The sequence below is a fragment of the Calliopsis andreniformis genome, unplaced genomic scaffold, assembly GCF_051401765.1.
Source record: "Calliopsis andreniformis isolate RMS-2024a unplaced genomic scaffold, iyCalAndr_principal scaffold0031, whole genome shotgun sequence".
NCBI lineage: Eukaryota > Metazoa > Arthropoda > Insecta > Hymenoptera > Andrenidae > Calliopsis > Calliopsis andreniformis.
The window spans coordinates 546261-572049 of record NW_027480440.1 but is presented as its reverse complement, the minus strand read 5'-3'; positions in this window follow the sequence as shown (position 1 = coordinate 572049).

Here is a 25789-nt window from a genome sequence, read left to right as displayed (position 1 = left end):
AATCCTCAATCCTCAATGTTCAATCCTCAATACCCAATCCTCAATCTTAAATCCTCAATCCTCAATCCTCAATCCTCAATCCTCAATCCTCAATCCTCAATCCTCAATCCTCAATCCTCAATCCTCTATCCTCAATCCTTAGTCCTCAAACCTCAATCCTGGATCCTCAATCCTGAATCCTCAATCTTCAGGCCTCAGTCCTCAACAATCAGTTGTCAATTCTCAATCCTCAATAGAATATCATCAATTCACAGTTCTCAATACTCAATACTCAATCTGCAATCTTTAAATCTCTATCCAAAAACACCAATTCTCATCACTCAACCATCAACACTCAGTCCCCAGTCCTCAATTTTCAATCCTCAATCCTCAATCCTCAATCCTCAGTCCTCAATCCTCAATCCTCAATCTTCAATCCTCAATACTCAATCATCAATCCTCAATCCTCAGTCCTAAATCCTCAAACCTCAACCCTCAACCCACAGCCCTCACTCTCAATCCTCAGCCCTCACTCTCAATCCTCGATCCTCAATACTCAATCTTCAATCCTCAATCCTCAACCCTCAATCCACAATCCTCAATCCTCAATCCTCAGTCATCAATACTCAATCTTCAGTACTCAATCCTCAATCCTCAATCCTCAATCCTCAATCCTCAACCCCCAATCCTCATTCCTCAAACCTCAACCCTCAGCGCTCAGTCCTCATCCTCAGTTCTCAATTCTCAATCCTCAGGCCTCAATCCTCAATCCTCAATCCTCATTCTTCAATCCTCAATACCCAATCCTCAATCTTCAATCCTCAATCCTCAATCCTCAATTCTCAATCCTCAATCCTCAATCCTCAGACCTCAAACGTCAATATTCAACCCTCAGTCCTGGTCCCCAATCCACATCCCTCAATCCCTAATCCTCAATCTTCAATCATCAATATTCAATCTTCAGTCCTCAATCCTCAATCCTCAATCCTCAATCCTCAATGTTCAATCCTCAATACCCAATCCTCAATCTTAAATCCTCAATCCTCAATCCTCAATACTCAATCCTCAATCCTCAATCCTCAAGAGTCAATCCTCTGTCCTCGAACCACAATTATGAATCCTCAATTCTGAATCCTCAATCCTGAATACTCAATCCTCAATCCTCAATCCTCAATCCTCAATCCTCAGTTCTCAATCCTCTATCCTCAATCCTCAGACCTCAAACATCAATCCTCAATCCTCAATCCTCAATCCTCAATCCTCAATCCTCATTCTTCAATCCACAACACCAAATCCTCAATCTTCATTCCTCAATCCTCAATCCTCTATTCTCAATCCTCAATCCTCAATCCGCAGACCTCAAACATCAATACTCAACCCTCAGTCCTCGTCCTCAATACACAACCCTCAATCCTCAATCCTCAATCTTCGATCATCAATATTCAATCTTCAATCCTCAATCCTCAATCCTCAATCCTCAGTCCTCAAACCTCAATTCTGAATCCTCAATCCTGAATCCTCAATCTTCAGCCATCAGTCCTCAACAATCAGTTGTCAATCCTCAATCCTCAATACTCAATCCTCAATCACCAATCCCCAATTCTCAATCCTCAATCTTCAATCCTCAATACTCAATCTTCAATCCTCAATCCTCAATCCTCAATCCTCAATCCTCATTCTTCAATCCTCAACCACAAATCCTCAATCTTGAATCCTCAGATCTCAAACATCAATACTCAACCCTCAGTCCTCGTCCTCAATACACAACCCTCAATCCTCAATCCTCAATCCTCAATCCTCAATCCTCAATCCTCAATCCTCAATCCTCAATCCCCAATCCTCAATCTTCAATACTCAATCCTCAATCCTCAATCCACAATCCTCAATCCTCAATCCTCAATCCTCAATCCTCAATGTTCAATCCGCAATCCCCAATACTCAATCCTCAATCCTCAATACTCAATCCACAATCATCAATCCTCAATCTTCAATATTCAGTCCTCAATCCTCAATCCTCAATCCTCAATCCTCAATCATCAATCCTCAATCTTCAATCCTCAATCCTCAACCTTTAATCCTCAATCCTCAATCCTCAATCTTCAATCCTCAGTCCTCAATCCTCAATCCTCAATCCTCAATCCTCAATCCTCAATCCTCAATCCTCAATCCTCAATCTTCAATCCTCAATACTCAATCTTCAATCCTCAATGCTCAATCCTCAATCCTCAGTCCTCATTCTTCAATCCTCAATACCCAATCCTCAATCTTCAATCGTCAATCCTCAATCCTCAATCCTCAGTCCTCCATCCTGAATCTTCAATCCTCAATACTCAATCTTCAACACTCAAACCTCAATCCTCAATCCTCAATCTTCAATCCTCAATCCTTAATCCTCAATCCTCAATGCTCATTATTCAATCCTCAATACCCAATCCTCAATCTTCAATCCTCAATCTTCAATCCTCAATTCTCAATCCTCGATCCTCAATCCTCAGACCTCAGACATCAATACTCAACCCTCAGTCCTCGTCCTCAATCCATAACCCTCAATCCTCAATCATCAATCTTCAATCGTCAATACTCAATCTTCAGTCCTCAATCCTCAATCCTCAATCTTCAATCCTCAGTCCTCAATCCTCAATTCTCAATCCTCGATCCTCAATCCTCAGACCTCAGACATCAATACTCAACCCTCAGTCCTCGTCCTCAATCCATAACCCTCAATCCTCAATCCTCAATCCTCAGTCATCAATACTCAATCTTCAGTACTCAATCCTCAATCCTCAATCCTCAATCCTCAATCCTCAACCCCCAATCCTCATTCCTCAAACCTCAACCCTCAGCGCTCAGTCCTCATCCTCAGTTCTCAATTCTCAATCCTCAGGCCTCAATCCTCAATCCTCAATCCTCATTCTTCAATCCTCAATACCCAATCCTCAATCTTCAATCCTCAATCCTCAATCCTCAATTCTCAATCCTCAATCCTCAATCCTCAGACCTCAAACGTCAATATTCAACCCGCAGTCCTGGTCCCCAATCCACATCCCTCAATCCCTAATCCTCAATCTTCAATCATCAATATTCAATCTTCAGTCCTCAATCCTCAATCCTCAATCCTCAATCCTCAATGTTCAATCCTCAATACCCAATCCTCAATCTTAAATCCTCAATCCTCAATCCTCAATAATCAATCCTCTATCCTCAATCCTCAAGAGTCAATCCTCTGTCCTCGAACCACAATTATGAATCCTCAATTCTGAATCCTCAACCCTGAATCCTCAATCCTCAATCCTCAATCCTCAATCCTCAATCCTCAGTTCTCAATCCTCTATCCTCAATCCTCAGACCTCAAACATCAATCCTCAATCCTCAATCCTCAATCCTCAATCCTCAATCCTCATTCTTCAATCCTCAACACCAAATCCTCAATCTTCATTCCTCAATCCTCAATCCTCTATTCTCAATCCTCAATCCTCAATCCTCAGACCTCAAACATCAATACTCAACCCTCAGTCCTCGTCCTCAATACACAACCCTCAATCCTCAATCCTCAATCTTCGATCATCAATATTCAATCTTCAATCCTCAATCCTCAATCCTCAATCCTCAGTCCTCAAACCTCAATTCTGAATCCTCAATCCTGAATCCTCAATCTTCAGCCATCAGTCCTCAACAATCAGTTGTCAATCCTCAATCCTCAATACTCAATCCTCAATCATCAATCCCCAATTCTCAATCCTCAATCTTCAATCCTCAATACTCAATCTTCAATCCTCAATCCTCAATCCTCAATCCTCAATACTCATTCTTCAATCCTCAACCACAAATCCTCAATCTTCAATCCTCAGACCTCAAACATCAATACTCAACCCTCAGTCCTCGTCCTCAATACACAACCCTCAATCCTCAATCCTCAATCCTCAATCCTCAATCCTCAATCCTCAATCCTCAATCCTCAATCCCCAATCCTCAATCTTCAATACTCAATCCTCAATCCTCAATCCACAATCCTCAATCCTCAATCCTCAATCCTCAATCCTCAATGTTCAATCCGCAATCCCCAATACTCAATCCTCAATCCTCAATACCCAATCCACAATCATCAATCCTCAATCTTCAATATTCAGTCCTCAATCCTCAATCCTCAATCCTCAATCCTCAATCATCAATCCTCAATCTTCAATCCTCAATCCTCAACCTTTAATCCTCAATCCTCAATCCTCAATCTTCAATCCTCAATCCTCAATCCTCAATCCTCAATCCTCAATCCTCAATCCTCAATCCTCAATCCTCAATCTTCAATCCTCAATACTCAATCTTCAATCCTCAATCCTCAATCCTCAATCCTCAGTCCTCATTCTTCAATCCTCAATACCCAATCCTCAATCTTCAATCGTCAATCCTCAATCCTCAATCCTCAGTCCTCAATCCTGAATCTTCAATCCTCAATACTCAATCTTCAACACTCAAACCTCAATCCTCAATCCTCAATCTTCAATCCTCAATCCTTAATCCTCAATCCTCAATGCTCATTATTCAATCCTCAATACCCAATCCTCAATCTTCAATCCTCAATCCTCAATCCTCAATTCTCAATCCTCGATCCTCAATCCTCAGACCTCAGACATCAATACTCAACCCTCAGTCCTCGTCCTCAATCCATAACCCTCAATCCTCAATCATCAATCTTCAACCGTCAATACTCAATCTTCAGTCCTCAATCCTCAATCCTCAATCTTCAATCCTCAGTCCTCAATCCTCAATCCTCAATCCTCAATCCTCAATCCTCAATCCTCAATCCTCAATTCTAAATCCTCAATCCTCAATCCTCAGACTTCAAACGTCAATATTCAACCCTCAGTCCTGGTCCCCAATCCACATCCCTCAAACCCCAATCCTCAATCTTCAATCATCAATATTCAATCTTCAGTCCTCAATCCTCAATCCTCAATCCTCAATCCTCAATGTTCAATACTCAATACCCAACCCTCAATCTTAAATCCTCAATCCTCAATCCTCAATCCTCAATCCTCAATCCTCAATCCTCAATCCTCAATCCTCAATCCTCAATCCTCAATCCTCAATCCTCAATTCTCAATCCTCTATCCTCAATACTCAGACCTCAAACATCAATCCTCAATCCTCAATCCTCAATCCTCAATCCTCAATCCTCAATCCTCAATCCTCAATCTTCAATCCTCAATACTCAATCTTCAATCCTCAATCCTCAATTCTCAATCCTCAATACTCAATCCTCAATCCTCAATCCTCAATCCTCAATCCTCAGTCCTCAATCCTCAATCTTCAATCCTCAATACTCAATCTTCAATCCTCAATCCTCAATCCTCAATCCTCAGTCCTCATTCTTCAATCCTCAATACCCAATCCTCAATCTTCAGTCCTCAATCCTCAATCCTCAATTCTCGATCCTCAATCCTCAATCCTCAGACCTCAGACATCAATACTCAACCCTCAGTCCTCGTCCTCAATCCACAACTCTCAATCCTCAATCATCAATCTTCAATCATCAATATTCAATCTTCTATCCACAATCCTCAATCCTCAATTCTCAATCCTCTATCCTCAATCCTCAGACCTCAAACATCAATACTCAACCCTCAGTCCTCGTCCTGAATCCACAACCCTCAATCCTCAATCCTCAACCTTCAATCATCATTATTCAATCTTCAATCCTCAATCCTCAATCCTCAATCCTCAATCCTCATTCTTCAATCCTGAATACCCAATCCTCAATCTTCAATCCTCAATCCTCAATCCTCAATCTTCAGCCCTCAGTCCTCAACAATCAGTTGTCAATCGTCAATCCTCAATCCTCAATCCTCAATCCTCAATCCCAAATCCTCAATCCTCAATCTTCAATCCTCAATACTCAATCTTCAATCCTCAATCCTCAATCCTCAATCCTCAATCCTCATTCTTCAATCCTCAACAACAAATCCTCAATCTTCAATCCTCAATCCCCAATACTCAATCCTCAATCCTCAATCCTCCATCCTCAATCCTCAATCTTCAATCCGCAATCCTCAATCCTCAATCCTCAATCCTCAATCCTCAATCCTCAATCCTCTGTCCTCAAACCACAATCCTGAATCCTCAATACTGAATCCTCAATCTTCAGCCCTCAGTCCTCAATTATCAATGCTCAATCCTCAGTCATCAATCTTCAATCTTCAGTACTCAATCCTCAATCCTCAAACCTCAATCCTCAATCCTCAACACCCAATCCTGCTTCCTCAAACCTCAACCCTCAGCCCTCAGTCCTCATCCTCAGTTCTCAATTCTCAATCCTCAGGCCTCAATCCTCAATCCTCAATCCTCATTCTTCAATCCTCAATACCCAATTCTCAATCTTCAATCCTCAATCCTCAATCCTCAATTCTCAATCCTCAATCCTCAATCCTCAATCCTCAATCCTCAATCCTCAATACTCAATCCTCAATCCTCAATCCTCAATCCTCAATCCTCAATCCTCAATCCTCAACCTTCAATCCTCAATACTCAATCTTCAATCCTCAATCCTCAATCCTCAATCCTCAATCCTCATTCTTCAATCCTCAACACCAAATCCTCAATCTTCATTCCTCAATCCTCAATCCTCTATGCTCAATCCTCAATCCTCAATCCTCAGACCTCAAACATCAATACTCAACCCTCAGTCCTCGTCCTCAATACACAACCCTCAATCCTCAATCCTCAATCTTCGATCATCAATATTCAATCTTCAATCCTCAATCCTCAATCGTCAGTCCTCAAACCTCAATTCTGAATCCTCAATCCTGAATCCTCAATTTCAGCCCTCAGTCCTCAACAATCAGTTGTCAATCCTCAATCCTCAATCCTCAATCCTCAATCCTCAATACCCAATCCTCAATCCTCAATCTTCAATCCTCAATACTCAATCTTCAATCCTCAATCCTCAATCCTCAATCCTCAATCCTCAATCCTCAATCCTCATTCTTCAATCCTCAGCAACAAATCCTCAATCTTCAATCCGCAATCCCCAATACTCAATCCTCAATTCTCAATCCTCCATCCTCAATCATCAATCCTCAATCTTCAATACTCAATCCTCAATCCTCAATGCTCAATCCTCAATCCTCAATCATCAATCCTCAATCTTCAATCCTCAACGCTCAACCTTTAATCCTCAATCCTCAACCCTCAATCTTCAATCCTCAATCCTCAATCCTCAATCCTCAATCCTCAATCCTCAATCCTCAATCCTCAATCCTCAATCTTCAATCCTCAATACTCAATCTTGAATCCTCAATCCTCAATCCTCAATCCTCAATCCTCAATCCTCAATCCTCAATCCTCAATCCTCAATCCTCAATCTTCAATCCTCAATACTCAATCTTCAATCCTCAATCCTCAATCCTCAATCCTCAATCCTCAATCCTCAATCCTCAATCCTCAATCCTCAATCCTCAATCTTCAATCCTCAACACTCAATACTCAATCTTCAATCCTCAATCCTCAATCCTCAATCCTCAGTCCTCATTCTTCAATCCTCAATACCCAATCCTCAATCTTCAATCCTCAATCCTCAATCCTCAATTCTCAATCATCTATCCTCAATCCTCAGACCTCAAACATCAATATTCAACCCTCAGTCCTCGTCCTGAATCCACAACCCTCAATCCTCAATCCTCAACCTTCAATCATCAATATTCAATCTTCAATCCTCAATCCTCAATCCTCAATCCTCAATCCTCAATGTTCAATCCTCAATACCCAATCCTCAATCTTAAATCCTCAATCCTCAATCCTCAATACTCAATCCTCAATCCTCAATCCTCAAGAGTCAATCCTCTGTCCTCGAACCACAATTATGAATCCTCAATTCTGAATCCTCAATCCTGAATCCTCAATCCTCGATCCTCAATCCTCAATCCTCAATCCTCAATTCTCAATCCTCTATCCTCAATCCTCAGACCTCAAACATCAATCCTCAATCCTCAATCCTCAATCCTCATTCTTCAATCCTCAACACCAAATCCTCAATCTTCATTCCTCAATCCTCAATCCTCTATTCTCAATCCTCAATCCTCAATCCTCAGACCTCAAACATCAATACACAACCCTTCAGTCCTCGTCCTCAATACACAACCCTCAATCCTCAATCCTCAATCTTCGATCATCAACATTCAATCTTCAATCCTCAATCCTCAATCCTCAATCCTCAGTCCTCAAACCTCAATTCTGAATCCTCAATCCTGAATCCTCAATATTCAGCCATCAGTCCTCAACAATCAGTTGTCAATCCTCAATCCTCAATACTCAATCTTCAATCATCAATCCCCAATTCTCAATCCTCAATCGTCAATCCTCAATACTCAATCTTCAATCCTCAATCCTCAATCCTCAATCCTCAATCCTCAATCCTCATTCTTCAATCCTCAACAACAAATCCTCAATCTTCAATCCTCAATCCCCAATACTCAATCCTCAATCCTCAATCCTCCATCCTCAATCATCAATCCTCAATCTTCAATACTCAATCCTCAATCCTCAATCCTCAATCCTCAATCCTCAATCATCAATCCTCAATCTTCAATCCTCAATGCTCAACCTTTAATCCTCAATCCTCAATCCTCAATCTTCAATCCTCAATCCTCAATCCTCAATCCTCAATCCTCAATCCTCAATCCTCAATCCTCAATCCACAAATCTTCAATCCTCAATACTCAATCTTCAATCCTCAATTCTCAATCCTCAATCCTCAATCCTCAATCCTCAATCCTCAATCCTCAATCCCCAATCCTCAATCTTCAATACTCATTCCTCAATCCTCAATCCACAATCCTCAATCCTCAATCCTCAATCCTCAATCCTCAATGTTCAATCCGCAATCCCCAATACTCAATCCTCAATCCTCAATACTCAATCCTCAATCATCAATCCTCAATCTTCAATATTCAGTCCTCAATCCTCAATCCTCAATCCTCAATCCTCAATCATCAATCCTCAATCTTCAATCCTCAATGCTCAACCTTTAATCCTCAATCCTCAATCCTCAATCTTCAATCCTCAGTCCTCAATCCTCAATCCTCAATCCTCAATCCTCAATCCTCAATACTCAATCCTCAATCCTCAATCTTCAATCCTCAATACTCAATCTTCAATCCTCAATCCTCAATCCTCAATCCTCAGTCCTCATTCTTCAATCCTCAATACCCAATCCTCAATCTTCAATCGTCAATCCTCAATCCTCAATACTCAGTCCTGAATCCTGAATCTTCAATCCTCAATACTCAATCTTCAACTCTCAAACCTCAATCCTCAATCCTCAATCTTCAATCCTCAATCCTCAATCGTCAATGCTCAATGCTCATTATTCAATCCTCAATACCCAATCCTCAATCTTCAATCCTCAATCCTCAATCCTCAATTCTCAATCCTCAATCCTCAATCCTCAGACCTCAGACATCAATACTCAACCCTCAGTCCTCGTCCTCAATCCATAACCCTCAATCCCCAATCCTCAATCTTCAACCATCAATATTCAATCTTCAGTCCTCAATCTTCAATCCTCAATCCTCAATCCTCAATCCTCAATCCTCAATCCTCAATCCTCAATGTTCAATCCTCAATACCCAATCCTCAATCTTAAATCCTCAATCCTCAATCCTCAATCCTCAATCCTCAATCCTCAATCCTCAATCCTCAATCCTCAATCCTCTATCCTCAATCCTCAGTCCTCAAACCTCAATCCTGGATCCTCAATCCTGAATCCTCAATCTTCAGGCCTCAGTCCTCAACAATCAGTTGTCAATTCTCAATCCTCAATAGAATATCATCAATTCACAGTTCTCAATACTCAATACTCAATCTGCAATCTTTAAATCTCTATCCACAAACACCAATTCTCATCACTCAACCATCAACACTCAGTCCCCAGTCCTCAATTTTCAATCCTCAATCCTCAATCCTCAATCCTCAGTCCTCAATCCTCAATCCTCAATCTTCAATCCTCAATACTCAATCATCAATCCTCAATCCTCAGTCCTAAATCCTCAAACCTCAACCCTCAACCCACAGCCCTCACTCTCAATCCTCAGCCCTCACTCTCAATCCTCGATCCTCAATACTCAATCCTCAATCTTCAATCCTCAATACTCAATCTTCAATCCTCAATCCTCAACCCTCAATCCACAATCCTCAATCCTCAATCCTCAGTCATCAATACTCAATCTTCAGTACTCAATCCTCAATCCTCAATCCTCAATCCTCAATCCTCAACCCCCAATCCTCATTCCTCAAACCTCAACCCTCAGCGCTCAGTCCTCATCCTCAGTTCTCAATTCTCAATCCTCAGGCCTCAATCCTCAATCCTCAATCCTCATTCTTCAATCCTCAATACCCAATCCTCAATCTTCAATCCTCAATCCTCAATCCTCAATTCTCAATCCTCAATCCTCAATCCTCAGACCTCAAACGTCAATATTCAACCCTCAGTCCTGGTCCCCAATCCACATCCCTCAATCCCTAATCCTCAATCTTCAATCATCAATATTCAATCTTCAGTCCTCAATCCTCAATCCTCAATCCTCAATCCTCAATGTTCAATCCTCAATACCCAATCCTCAATCTTAAATCCTCAATCCTCAATCCTCAATACTCAATCCTCAATCCTCAATCCTCAAGAGTCAATCCTCTGTCCTCGAACCACAATTATGAATCCTCAATTCTGAATCCTCAATCCTGAATCCTCAATCCTCAATCCTCAATCCTCAATCCTCAATCCTCAGTTCTCAATCCTCTATCCTCAATCCTCAGACCTCAAACATCAATCTTCAATCCTCAATCCTCAATCCTCAATCCTCAATCCTCATTCTTCAATCCTCAACACCAAATCCTCAATCTTCATTCCTCAATCCTCAATCCTCTATTCTCAATCCTCAATCCTCAATCCTCAGACCTCAAACATGAATACTCAACCCTCAGTCCTCGTCCTCAATACACAACCCTCAATCCTCAATCCTCAATCTTCGATCATCAATATTCAAACTTCAATCCTCAATCCTCAATCCTCAATCCTCAGTCCTCAAACCTCAATTCTGAATCCTCAATCCTGAATCCTCAATCTTCAGCCATCAGTCCTCAACAATCAGTTGTCAATCCTCAATCCTCAATACTCAATCCTCAATCATCAATCCCCAATTCTCAATCCTCAATCTTCAATCCTCAATACTCAATCTTCAATCCTCAATCCTCAATCCTCAATCCTCAATCCTCATTCTTCAATCCTCAACCACAAATCCTCAATCTTCAATCCTCAGACCTCAAACATCAATACTCAACCCTCAGTCCTCGTCCTCAATACACAACCCTCAATCCTCAATCCTCAATCCTCAATCCTCAATCCTCAATCCTCAATCCTCAATCCTCAATCCCCAATCCTCAATCTTCAATACTCAATCCTCAATCCTCAATCCACAATCCTCAATCCTCAATCCTCAATCCTCAATCCTCAATGTTCAATCCGCAATCCCCAATACTCAATCCTCAATCCTCAATACTCAATCCACAATCATCAATCCCCAATCTTCAATATTCAGTCCTCAATCCTCAATCCTCAATCCTCAATCCTCAATCATCAATCCTCAATCTTCAATCCTCAATCCTCAACCTTTAATCCTCAATCCTCAATACTCAATCTTCAATCCTCAGTCCTCAATCCTCAATCCTCAATCCTCAATCCTCAATCCTCAATCCTCAATCCTCAATCCTCAATCCTCAATCTTCAATCCTCAATACTCAATCTTCAATCCTCAATGCTCAATCCTCAATCCTCAGTCCTCATTCTTCAATCCTCAATACCCAATCCTCAATCTTCAATCGTCAATCCTCAATCCTCAATCCTCAGTCCTCAATCCTGAATCTTCAATCCTCAATACTCAATCTTCAACACTCAAACCTCAATCCTCAATCCTCAATCTTCAATCCTCAATCCTTAATCCTCAATCCTCAATGCTCATTATTCAATCCTCAATACACAATCCTCAATCTTCAATCCTCAATCCTCAATCCTCAATTCTCAATCCTCGATCCTCAATCCTCAGACCTCAGACATCAATACTCAACCCTCAGTCCTCGTCCTCAATCCATAACCCTCAATCCTCAATCATCAATCTTCAATCGTCAATACTCAATCTTCAGTCCTCAATCCTCAATCCTCAATCTTCAATCCTCAGTCCTCAATCCTCAATTCTCAATCCTCGATCCTCAATCCCCAGACCTCAGACATCAATACTCAACCCTCAGTCCTCGTCCTCAATCCATAACCCTCAATCCTCAATCCTCAATCCTCAGTCATCAATACTCAATCTTCAGTACTCAATCCTCAATCCTCAATCCTCAATCCTCAATCCTCAACCCCCAATCCTCATTCCTCAAACCTCAACCCTCAGCGCTCAGTCCTCATCCTCAGTTCTCAATTCTCAATCCTCAGGCCTCAATCCTCAATCCTCAATCCTCATTCTTCAATCCTCAATACCCAATCCTCAATCTTCAATCCTCAATCCTCAATCCTCAATTCTCAATCCTCAATCCTCAATCCTCAGACCTCAAACGTCAATATTCAACCCTCAGTCCTGGTCCCCAATCCACATCCCTCAATCCCTAATCCTCAATCTTCAATCATCAATATTCAATCTTCAGTCCTCAATCCTCAATCCTCAATCCTCAATCCTCAATGTTCAATCCTCAATACCCAATCCTCAATCTTAACTCCTCAATCCTCAATCCTCAATACTCAATCCTCAATCCTCAATCCTCATGAGTCAATCCTCTGTCCTCGAACCACAATTATGAATCCTCAATTCTGAATCCTCAATCCTGAATCCTCAATCCTCAATCCTCAATCCTCAATCCTCAATCCTCAGTTCTCAATCCTCTATCCTCAATCCTCAGACCTCAAACATCAATCCTCAATCCTCAATCCTCAATCCTCAATCCTCAATCCTCATTCTTCAATCCTCAACACCAAATCCTCAATCTTCATTCCTCAATCCTCAATCCTCTATTCTCAATCCTCAATCCTCAATCCTCAGACCTCAAACATCAATACTCAACCCTCAGTCCTCGTCCTCAATACACAACCCTCAATCCTCAATCCTCAATCTTCGATCATCAATATTCAATCTTCAATCCTCAATCCTCAATCCTCAATCCTCAGTCCTCAAACCTCAATTCTGAATCCTCAATCCTGAATCCTCAATCTTCAGCCATCAGTCCTCAACAATCAGTTGTCAATCCTCAATCCTCAATACTCAATCCTCAATCATCAATCCCCAATTCTCAATCCTCAATCTTCAATCCTCAATACTCAATCTTCAATCCTCAATCCTCAATCCTCAATCCTCAATCCTCATTCTTCAATCCTCAACCACAAATCCTCAATCCTCAAACCTCAACCCTCAGCGCTCAGTCCTCATCCTCAGTTCTCAATTCTCAATCCTCAGGCCTCAATCCTCAATCCTCAATCCTCATTCTTCAATCCTCAATACCCAATCCTCAATCTTCAATCCTCAATCCTCAATCCTCAATTCTCAATCCTCAATCCTCAATCCTCAGACCTCAAACGTCAATATTCAACCCTCAGTCCTGGTCCCCAATCCACATCCCTCAATCCCTAATCCTCAATCTTCAATCATCAATATTCAATCTTCAGTCCTCAATCCTCAATCCTCAATCCTCAATCCTCAATGTTCAATCCTCAATACCCAATCCTCAATCTTAACTCCTCAATCCTCAATCCTCAATACTCAATCCTCAATCCTCAATCCTCATGAGTCAATCCTCTGTCCTCGAACCACAATTATGAATCCTCAATTCTGAATCCTCAATCCTGAATCCTCAATCCTCAATCCTCAATCCTCAATCCTCAATCCTCAGTTCTCAATCCTCTATCCTCAATCCTCAGACCTCAAACATCAATCCTCAATCCTCAATCCTCAATCCTCAATCCTCAATCCTCATTCTTCAATCCTCAACACCAAATCCTCAATCTTCATTCCTCAATCCTCAATCCTCTATTCTCAATCCTCAATCCTCAATCCTCAGACCTCAAACATCAATACTCAACCCTCAGTCCTCGTCCTCAATACACAACCCTCAATCCTCAATCCTCAATCTTCGATCATCAATATTCAATCTTCAATCCTCAATCCTCAATCCTCAATCCTCAGTCCTCAAACCTCAATTCTGAATCCTCAATCCTGAATCCTCAATCTTCAGCCATCAGTCCTCAACAATCAGTTGTCAATCCTCAATCCTCAATACTCAATCCTCAATCATCAATCCCCAATTCTCAATCCTCAATCTTCAATCCTCAATACTCAATCTTCAATCCTCAATCCTCAATCCTCAATCCTCAATCCTCATTCTTCAATCCTCAACCACAAATCCTCAATCTTCAATCCTCAGACCTCAAACATCAATACTCAACCCTCAGTCCTCGTCCTCAATACACAACCCTCAATCCTCAATCCTCAATCCTCAATCCTCAATCCTCAATCCTCAATCCTCAATCCTCAATCCCCAATCCTCAATCTTCAATACTCAATCCTCAATCCTCAATCCACAATCCTCAATCCTCAATCCTCAATCCTCAATCCTCAATGTTCAATCCGCAATCCCCAATACTCAATCCTCAATCCTCAATACTCAATCCACAATCATCAATCCTCAATCTTCAATATTCAGTCTTCAATCCTCAATCCTCAATCCTCAATCCTCAATCATCAATCCTCAATCTTCAATCCTCAATCCTCAACCTTTAATCCTCAATCCTCAATCCTCAATCTTCAATCCTCAGTCCTCAATCCTCAATCCTCAATCCTCAATCCTCAATCCTCAATCCTCAATCCTCAATCTTCAATCCTCAATACTCAATCTTCAATCCTCAATCCTCAATCCTCAATCCTCAGTCCTCATTCTTCAATCCTCAATACCCAATCCTCAATCTTCAATCGTCAATCCTCAATCCTCAATCCTCAGTCCTCAATCCTGAATCTTCAATCCTCAATACTCAATCTTCAACACTCAAACCTCAATCCTCAATCCTCAATCTTCAATCCTCAATCCTTAATCCTCAATCCTCAATGCTCATTATTCAATCCTCAATACCCAATCCTCAATCTTCAATCCTCAATCCTCAATCCTCAATTCTCAATCCTCGATCCTCAATCCTCAGACCTCAGACATCAATACTCAACCATCAGTCCTCGTCCTCAATCCATAACCCTCAATCCTCAATCATCAATCTTCAATCGTCAATACTCAATCTTCAGTCCTCAATCCTCAATCCTCAATCTTCAATCCTCAGTCCTCAATCCTCAATCCTCAATCCTCAATCCTCAATCCTCAATCTTCAATCCGCAATCCTCAATCCTCATTCTTCAATCCTCCATACCCAATCCTCAATCTTCAATCCTCAATCCTCAATCCTCAATTCTAAATCCTCAATCCTCAATCCTCAGACCTCAAACGTCAATATTCAACCCTCAGTCCTGGTCCCCAATTCACATCCCTCAAACCCCAATCCTCAATCTTCAATCATCAATATTCAATCTTCAGTCCTCAATCCTCAATCCTCAATCCTCAATCCTCAATGTTCAATACTCAATACCCAATCCTCAATCTTAAATCCTCAATCCTCAATCCTCAATCCTCAATCCTCAATCCTCTGTCCTCAAACCACAATCCTGAATCCTCAATACTGAATCCTCAATCTTCAGCCCTCAGTCCTCAATCCTCAATGCTCAATCCTCAGTCATCAATCTTCAATCTTCAGTACTCAATCCTCAATCCTCAAACCTCAATCCTCAATCCTCAACACCCAATCCTGCTTCCTCAAACCTCAACCCTCAGCCCTCAGTCCTCATCCTCAGTTCTCAATTCTCAATCCTCAGGCCTCAATCCTCAATCCTCAATCCTCATTCTTCAATCCTCAATACCCAATTCTCAATCTTTAATCCTCAATCCTCAATCCTCAATTCTCAATCCTCAATCCTCAATCCTCAATCCTCAATCCTCAATCCTCAATACTCAATCCTCAATCCTCAATCCTCAATCCTCAATCCTCAATCCTCAATCCTCAACCTTCAATCCTCAATACTCAATCTTCAATCCTCAATCCTCAATCCTCAATCCTCAACCTTCAATCCTCAATACTCAATCTTCAATCCTCAATCCTCAATCCTCAAACCTCAATCCTCATTCTTCAATCCTCAACACCAAATCCTCAATCTTCATTCCTCAATCCTCAATCCTCTATGCTCAGTCCTCAATCCTCAATCCTCAGACCTCAAACATCAATACTCAACCCTCAGTCCTCGTCCTCAATACACAACCCTCAATCCTCAATCCTCAATCTTCGATCATCAATATTCAATCTTCAATCCTCAATCCTCAATCCTCAGTCCTCAAACCTCAATTCTGAATCCTCAATCCTGAATCCTCAATCTTCAGCCCTCAGTCCTCAACAATCAGTTGTCAATCCTCAATCCTCAATCCTCAATCCTCAATCCTCAATACCCAATCCTTTAATCCTCAATCTTCAATCCTCAATACTCAATCTTCAATCCTCAATCCTCAATCCACAATCCTCAATCCTCAATCCTCAATCCTCAATCCTCAATGTTCAATCCGCAATCCCCAATACTCAATCCTCAATCCTCAATACTCAATCCTCAATCATCAATCCTCAATCTTCAATATTCAGTCCTCAATCCTCAATCCTCAATCCTCAATCATCAATCCTCAATCTTCAATCCTCAATGCTCAACCTTTAATCCTCAATCCTCAATCCTCAATCTTCAATCCTCAGTCCTCAATCCTCAATCCTCAATCCTCAATCCTCAATCCTCAATCCTCAATCCTCAATCTTCAATCCTCAATACTCAATCTTCAATCCTCAATCCTCAATCCTCAATCCTCAGTCCTCATTCTTCAATCCTCAATACCCAATCCTCAATCTTCAGTCGTCAATCCTCAATCCTCAATCCTCAATTCTCAATCCTCAATCCTCAATCCTCAGACCTCAGACATCAATACTCAACCCTCAGTCCTCGTCCTCAATCCATAACCCTCAATCCTCAATCATCAATCTTCAATCGTCAATACTCAATCTTCAGTCCTCAATCCTCAATCCTCAATCTTCAATCCTCAGTCCTCAATCCTCAATCCTCAATCCTCAATCCTCAATCCTCAATCTTCAATCCTCAGTCCTCAATCCTCAATCCTCAATCCTCAATCCTCAATCCTCAATCCTCAATCCTCAATCTTCAATCCGCAATCCTCAATCCTCATCCTTCAATCCTCAATACCCAATCATCAATCTTCAATCCTCAATCCTCAATCCTCAATTCTAAATCCTCAATCCTCAATCCTCAGACCTCAAACGTCAATATTCAACCCTCAGTCGTGGTCCCCAATCCACATACCTCAATCCCCAATCCTCAATCTTCAATCATCAATATTCAATCTTCAGTCCTCACTCCTCAATCCTCAATCCTCAATCCTCAATCCTCAATCCTCAATCCTCAATCCTCAATTCTCAATCCTCTATCCTCAATCCTCAGACCTCAAACATCAATCCTCAATCCTCAATCCTCAATCCTCAATCTTCAATCCTCAATCCTCAATCCTCTATGTTCAATCCGCAAAACCCAATCCTCAATCTTCAATCCTCAATCATCAATGCTCAATCCTCAATCCTCAATCCTCAATCCTCTATCCTCAATCCTCAGTCCTCAAATCTCAATCCTGGATCCTCAATCCTGAATCCTCAATCTTCAGGCCTCAGTCCTCAACAATCAGTTGTCAATTCTCAATCCTCAATAGAATATCATCAATTCACAGTTCTCAATACTCAATACTCAATCTGCAATCTTTAAATCTCTATCCACAAACACCAATTCTCATCACTCAACCGTCAACACTCAGTCCCCAGTCCTCAATTTTCAATCCTCAATCCTCAATCCTCAATCCTCAGTCCTCAATCCTCAATCCTCAATCTTCAATCCTCAATACTCAATCATCAATCCTCAATCCTCAGTCCTAAATCCTCAAACCTCAATCCTGAACCCTCAGCCCTCACTCTCAATCCTCGATCCTCAATACTCAATCCTCAATCTTCAATCCTCAATACTCAATCTTCAATCCTCAATCCTCAACCCTCAATCCACAATCCTCAATCCTCAATCCTCAGTCATCAATACTCAATCTTCAGTACTCAATCCTCAATCCTCAAACCTCAATCCTCAATCCTCAACCCCCAATCCTCATTCCTCAAACCTCAACCCTCAGCCCTCAGTCCACATCCTCAGTTCTCAATTCTCAATCCTCAGGCCTCAATCCTCAATCCTCAATCCTCATTCTTCAATCCTCAATACCCAATCCTCAATCTTCAATCCTCAATCGTCAATCCTCAATTCTCAATCCTCAATCCTCAATCCTCAGACCTCAAACGTCAATATTCAACCCTCAGTCCTGGTCCCCAATCCACATCCCTCAATCCCCAATCGTCAATCTTCAATCATCAATATTCAATCTTCAGTCCTCAATCCTCAATCCTCAATCCTCAATCCTCAATGTTCAATCCTCAATACCCAATCCTCAATCTTAAATCCTCAATCCTCAATCCTCAATCCTCAATCCTCAATCCTCAATCCTCAATCCTCAATCCTCAATCCTCAATCCTCAATCCTCAATTCTCAATCCTCTATCCTCAATCCTCAGACCTCAAACATCAATCCTCAATCCTCAATCCTCAATCCTCAATCTTCAATCCTCAATCCTCAATCCTCTATGTTCAATCCGCAAAACCCAATCCTCAATCTTCAATCCTCAATCATCAATGCTCAATCCTCAATCCTCAATCCTCAATCCTCTATCCTCAATCCTCAGTCCTCAAATCTCAATCCTGGATCCTCAATCCTGAATCCTCAATCTTCAGGCCTCAGTCCTCAACAATCAGTTGTCAATTCTCAATCCTCAATAGAATATCATCAATTCACAGTTCTCAATACTCAATACTCAATCTGCAATCTTTAAATCTCTATCCACAAACACCAATTCTCATCACTCAACCATCAACACTCAGTCCCCAGTCCTCAATTTTCAATCCTCAATCCTCAATCCTCAATCCTCAGTCCTCAATCCTCAATCCTCAATCTTCAATCCTCAATACTCAATCATCAATCCTCAATCCTCAGTCCTAAATCCACAAACCTCAATCCTCAACCCTCAGCCCTCACCCTCAATCCTCGATCCTCAATACTCAATCCTCAATCTTCAATCCTCAATACTCAATCTTCAATACTCAATCCTCAACCCTCAATCCACAATCCTCAATCCTCAATCCTCAGTCATCAATACTCAATCTTCAGTACTCAATCCTCAATCCTCAAACCTCAATCCTCAATCCTCAACCCCCAATCCTCATTCCTCAAACCTCAACCCTCAGCCCTCTGTCCTCATCCTCAGTTCTCAATGCTCAATCCTCAGGCCTCAATCCTCAATCCTCAATCCTCATTCTTCAATCCTCAATACCCAATCCTCAATCTTCAATCCTCAATCCTCAATCCTCGATTCTCAATCCTCAATCCTCAATCCTCAGACCTCAAACGTCAATATTCAACCCTCAGTCCTGGTCCCCAATCCACATCCCTCAATCCCCAATCCTCAATCTTCAATCATCAATATTCAATCTTCAGTCCCCAATCCTCAATCCTCAATCCTCAATCCTCAATGTTCAATCCTCAATACCCAATCCTCAATCTTAAGTCCTCAATCCTCAATCCTCAATACTCAATCCTCAATCCTCAATCCTCAAGAGTCAATCCTCTGTCCTCGAACCACAATTATGAATCCTCAATTCTGAATCCTCAATCCTGAATCCTCAATCCTCAATCCTCAATCCTCAATCCTCAATCCTCAATCCTCAGTTCTCAATCCTCTATCCTCAATCCTCAGACCTCAAACATCAATCCTCAATCCTCAATCCTCAATCCTCAATCCTCAATCCTCATTCTTCAATCCTCAACACCAAATCCTCAATCTTCATTCCTCAATCCTCAATCCTCTATTCTCAGTCCTCAATCCTCAATCCTCAGACCTCAAACATCAATACTCAACCCTCAGTCCTCGTCCTCAATACACAACCCTCAATCCTCAATCCTCAATCTTCGATCATCAATATTCAATCTTCAATCCTCAATCCTCAATCCTCAATCCTCAGTCCTCAAACCTCAATTCTGAATCCTCAATCCTGAATCCTCAATCTTCAGCCATCAGTCCTCAACAATCAGTTGTCAATCCTCTATCCTCAATACTCAATCTTCAATCATCAATCCCCAATTCTCAATCCTCAATCTTCAATCCTCAATACTCAATCTTCAATCCTCAATCCTCAATCCTCAATCCTCAATCCTCATTCTTCAATCCTCAACCACAAATCCTCAATCTTCAATCCTCAATCCCCAATACTCAATCCTCAATCCTCAATCCTCCATCCTCAATCATCAATCCTCAATCTTCAATACTCAATCCTCAATCCTCAATCCTCAATCCTCAATCCTCAATCATCAATCCTCAATCTTCAATCCTCAATGCTCAACCTTTAATCCTCAATCCTCAATCCTCAATCTTCAATCCTCAATCCTCAATCCTCAATCCCCAATCCTCAATCTTCAATACTCAATCCTCAATCCTCAATCCACAATCCTCAATCCTCAATCCGCAATCCTCAATCCTCAATGCTCAATCCGCAATCCCCAATACTCAATCCTCAATCCTCAATACTGAATCCTCAATCATCAATCCTCAATCTTCAATATTCAGTCCTCAATCCTCAATCCTCAATCCTCAATCCTCAATCATCAATCCTCAATCTTCAATCCTCAATGCTCAACCTTTAATCCTCAATCCTCAATCCTCAATCTTCAATCCTCAGTCCTCAATCCTCAATCCTCAATCCTCAATTCTCAATCCTCAATTCTCAATCCTCAATCCTCAATCCTCAATCCTCAGTCCTCATTCTTCAATCCTCAATAACCAATCCTCAATCTTCAATCGTCAACCCTCAATCCTCAATCCTCAGTCCTCAATCCTGAATCTTCAATCCTCAATACTCAATCTTCAACACTCAAACCTCAATCCTCAATCCTCAATCTTCAATCCTCAATCCTTAATCCTCAATCCTCAATGCTCATTATTCAATCCTCAATACCCAATCCTCAATCTTCAATCCTCAATCCTCAATCCTCAATTCTCAATCCTCAATCCTCAATCCTCAGACCTCAGACATCAATACTCAACCCTCAGTCCTCGTCCTCAATCCATAACCCTCAATCCTCAATCATCAATCTTCAATCGTCAATACTCAATCTTCAGTCCTCAATCCTCAATCCTCAATCTTCAGTCCTCAGTCCTCAATCCTCAATCCTCAATCCTCAATCCTCAATCCTCAATCCTCAATCCTCAATCTTCAATCCGCAATCCTCAATCCTCATTCTTCAATCCTAAATACCCAATCCTCAATCTTCAATCCTCAATCCTCAATCCTCAATTCTAAATCCTCAATCCTCAATCCTCAGACCTCAAACGTCAATATTCAACCCTCAGTCCTGGTCCCCAATCCACATCCATCAATCCCCAATCCTCAATCTTCAATCATCAATATTCAATCTTCAGTCCTCAATCCTCAATCCTCAATCCTCAATCCTCAATGTTCAATCCTCAATACCCAATCGTCAATCTTAAATCCTCAATCCTCAATCCTCAATCCTCAATCCTCAATCCTCAATCCTCAACCCTCAATCCTCAATCCTCAATCCTCAATCCTCAATACTCAATCCTCTATCCTCAATCCACAGACCTCAAACATCAATCCTCAATACTCAATCCTCAATCCTCAATCCTCAATCCTTAATCCTCAATCCTCAATCTTCAATCCTCAATACTCAATCTTCAATTCTCAATCCTCAATTCTCAATCCTCAATACTCAATCCTCAATGGTCAATCCTCAATCCCCAATCCTCAACCTTCAATACTCAATCCTCAATCCTCAATCCACAATCCCCAATACTCAATCCTCAATCCTCAATACTGAATCCTCAATCATCAATCCTCAATCTTCAATATTCAGTCCTCAATCCTCAATCCTCAATCCTCAATCCTCAATCATCAATCCTCAATCTTCAATCCTCAATGCTCAACCTTTAATCCTCAATCCTCAATCCTCAATCTTCAATCCTCAGTCCTCAATCCTCAATCTTCATTCCTCAATCCTCAATCCTCCATTCTCAATCCCCAATCCTCAATCCTCAGACCTCAAACATCAATACTCAACCCTCAGTCCTCGTCCTCAATACACAACCCTCAATCCTCAATCCTCAATCCTCAATCCGCAAATCTTCAATCCTCAATACTCAATCTTCAATCCTCAATTCTCAATCCTCAATCCTCAATCCTCAATCCTCAATCATCAATCCTCGATCTTCAATCCTCAATGCTCAACCTTTAATCCTCAATCCTCAATCCTCAATCTTCAATCCTCAATCCTCAATCCTCAATCCTCAATCCTCAATCCTCAATCCTCAATCCTCAATCCTCAATCCGCAAATCTTCAATCCTCAATACTCAATCTTCAATCCTCAATTCTCAATCCTCAATCCTCAATCCTCAATCCTCAATCCTCAATCCTCAATCCCCAATCCTCAATCTTCAATACTCAATCCTCAATCCTCAATCCACAATCCTCAATCCTCAATCCTCAATCCTCAATCCTCAATGTTCAATCCGCAATCCCCAATACTCAATCCTCAATCCTCAATACTCAATCCTCAATCATCAATCCTCAATCTTCAATATTCAGTCCTCAATCCTCAATCCTCAATCCTCAATCATCAATCCTCAATCTTCAATCCTCAATGCTCAACCTTTAATCCTCAATCCTCAATCCTCAATCTTCAATCCTCAGTCCTCAATCCTCAATCCTCAATCCTCAATCCTCAATCCTCAATCCTCAATCCTCAATCTTCAATCCTCAATACTCAATCTTCAATCCTCAATCCTCAATCCTCAATCCTCAGTCCTCATTCTTCAATCCTCAATACCCAATCCTCAATCTTCAGTCGTCAATCCTCAATCCTCAATCCTCAATTCTCAATCCTCAATCCTCAATCCTCAGACCTCAGACATCAATACTCAACCCTCAGTCCTCGTCCTCAATCCATAACCCTCAATCCTCAATCATCAATCTTCAATCGTCAATACTCAATCTTCAGTCCTCAATCCTCAATCCTCAATCTTCAATCCTCAGTCCTCAATCCTCAATCCTCAATCCTCAATCCTCAATCCTCAATCTTCAATCCTCAGTCCTCAATCCTCAATCCTCAATCCTCAATCCTCAATCCTCAATCCTCAATCCTCAATCTTCAATCCGCAATCCTCAATCCTCATCCTTCAATCCTCAATACCCAATCATCAATCTTCAATCCTCAATCCTCAATCCTCAATTCTCAATCCTCAATCCTCAATCCTCAGACCTCAAACGTCAATATTCAACCCTCAGTCGTGGTCCCCAATCCACATACCTCAATCCCCAATCCTCAATCTTCAATCATCAATATTCAATCTTCAGTCCTCAATCCTCAATCCTCAATCCTCAATCCTCAATGTTCAATCCTCAATACCCAATCCTCAATCTTAAATCCTCAATCCTCAATCCTCAATCCTCAATCCTCAATCCTCAATCCTCAATCCTCAATCCTCAATCCTCAATCCTCAATCCTCAATTCTCAATCCTCTATCCTCAATCCTCAGACCTCAAACATCAATCCTCAATCCTCAATCCTCAATCCTCAATCTTCAATCCTCAATCCTCAATCCTCTATGTTCAATCCGCAAAACCCAATCCTCAATCTTCAATCCTCAATCATCAATGCTCAATCCTCAATCCTCAATCCTCAATCCTCTATCCTCAATCCTCAGTCCTCAAATCTCAATCCTGGATCCTCAATCCTGAATCCTCAATCTTCAGGCCTCAGTCCTCAACAATCAGTTGTCAATTCTCAATCCTCAATAGAATATCATCAATTCACAGTTCTCAATACTCAATACTCAATCTGCAATCTTTAAATCTCTATCCACAAACACCAATTCTCATCACTCAACCGTCAACACTCAGTCCCCAGTCCTCAATTTTCAATCCTCAATCCTCAATCCTCAATCCTCAGTCCTCAATCCTCAATCCTCAATCTTCAATCCTCAATACTCAATCATCAATCCTCAATCCTCAGTCCTAAATCCTCAAACCTCAATCCTCAACCCTCAGCCCTCACTCTCAATCCTCGATCCTCAATACTCAATCCTCAATCTTCAATCCTCAATACTCAATCTTCAATCCTCAATCCTCAACCCTCAATCCACAATCCTCAATCCTCAATCCTCAGTCATCAATACTCAATCTTCAGTACTCAATCCTCAATCCTCAAACCTCAATCCTCAATCCTCAACCCCCAATCCTCATTCCTCAAACCTCAACCCTCAGCCCTCAGTCCTCATCCTCAGTTCTCAATTCTCAATCCTCAGGCCTCAATCCTCAATCCTCAATCCTCATTCTTCAATCCTCAATACCCAATCCTCAATCTTCAATCCTCAATCCTCAATCCTCAATTCTCAATCCTCAATCCTCAATCCTCAGACCTCAAACGTCAATATTCAACCCTCAGTCCTGGTCCCCAATCCACATCCCTCAATACCCAATCGTCAATCTTCAATCATCAATATTCAATCTTCAGTCCTCAATCCTCAATCCTCAATCCTCAATCCTCAATGTTCAATCCTCAATACCCAATCCTCAATCTTAAATCCTCAATCCTCAATCCTCAGCCCTCACCCTCAATCCTCGATCCTCAATACTCAATCCTCAATCTTCAATCCTCAATACTCAATCTTCAATACTCAATCCTCAACCCTCAATCCTCAATCCACAATCCCCAATACTCAATCCTCAATCCTCAATCATCAATCCTCAATCTTCAATCCTCAATGCTCAACCTTTAATCCTCAATCCTCAATCCTCAATCTTCAATCCTCAGTCCTCAATCCTCAATCCTCAATCCTCAATCCTCAATCCTCAATCCTCAATCCTCAATCTTCAATCCTCAATACTCAATCTTCATTCCTCAATCCTCAATCCTCAATCCTCAATCCTCAATCCTCAATCCTCAATCCTCAATCCTCAATCCTCAATCCTCAATACTCAATCTTCAATCCTCAATACTCAATACTCAATCTTCAATCCTCAATCCTCAATCCTCAATCCTCAACCCCCAATCCTCATTCCTCAAACCTCAACCCTCAGCCCTCAGTCCTCATCCTCAATCCTCAATCCTCAATCCTCATTCTTCAATCCTCAATAACCAATCCTCAATCTTCAATCCTCAGTCCTCAATCCTCAATTCTCAATCCTCAATCCTCAATCCTCGGACCTCAAACGTCAATATTCAGCCCTCAGTCCTGGTCCCCAATCCACATCCCTCAATCCCCAATCCTCAATCTTCAATCATCAATATTCAATCTTCAGTCCTCAATCCTCAATCCTCAATCCTCAATCCTCAATGTTCAATCCTCAATACCCAATCCTCAATCTTAAATCCTCAATCCTCAATCCTCAATACTCAATCCTCAATCCTCAATCCTCAAGAGTCAATCCTCTGTCCTCGAACCACAATTATGAATCCTCAATTCTGAATCCTCAATCCTGAATCCTCA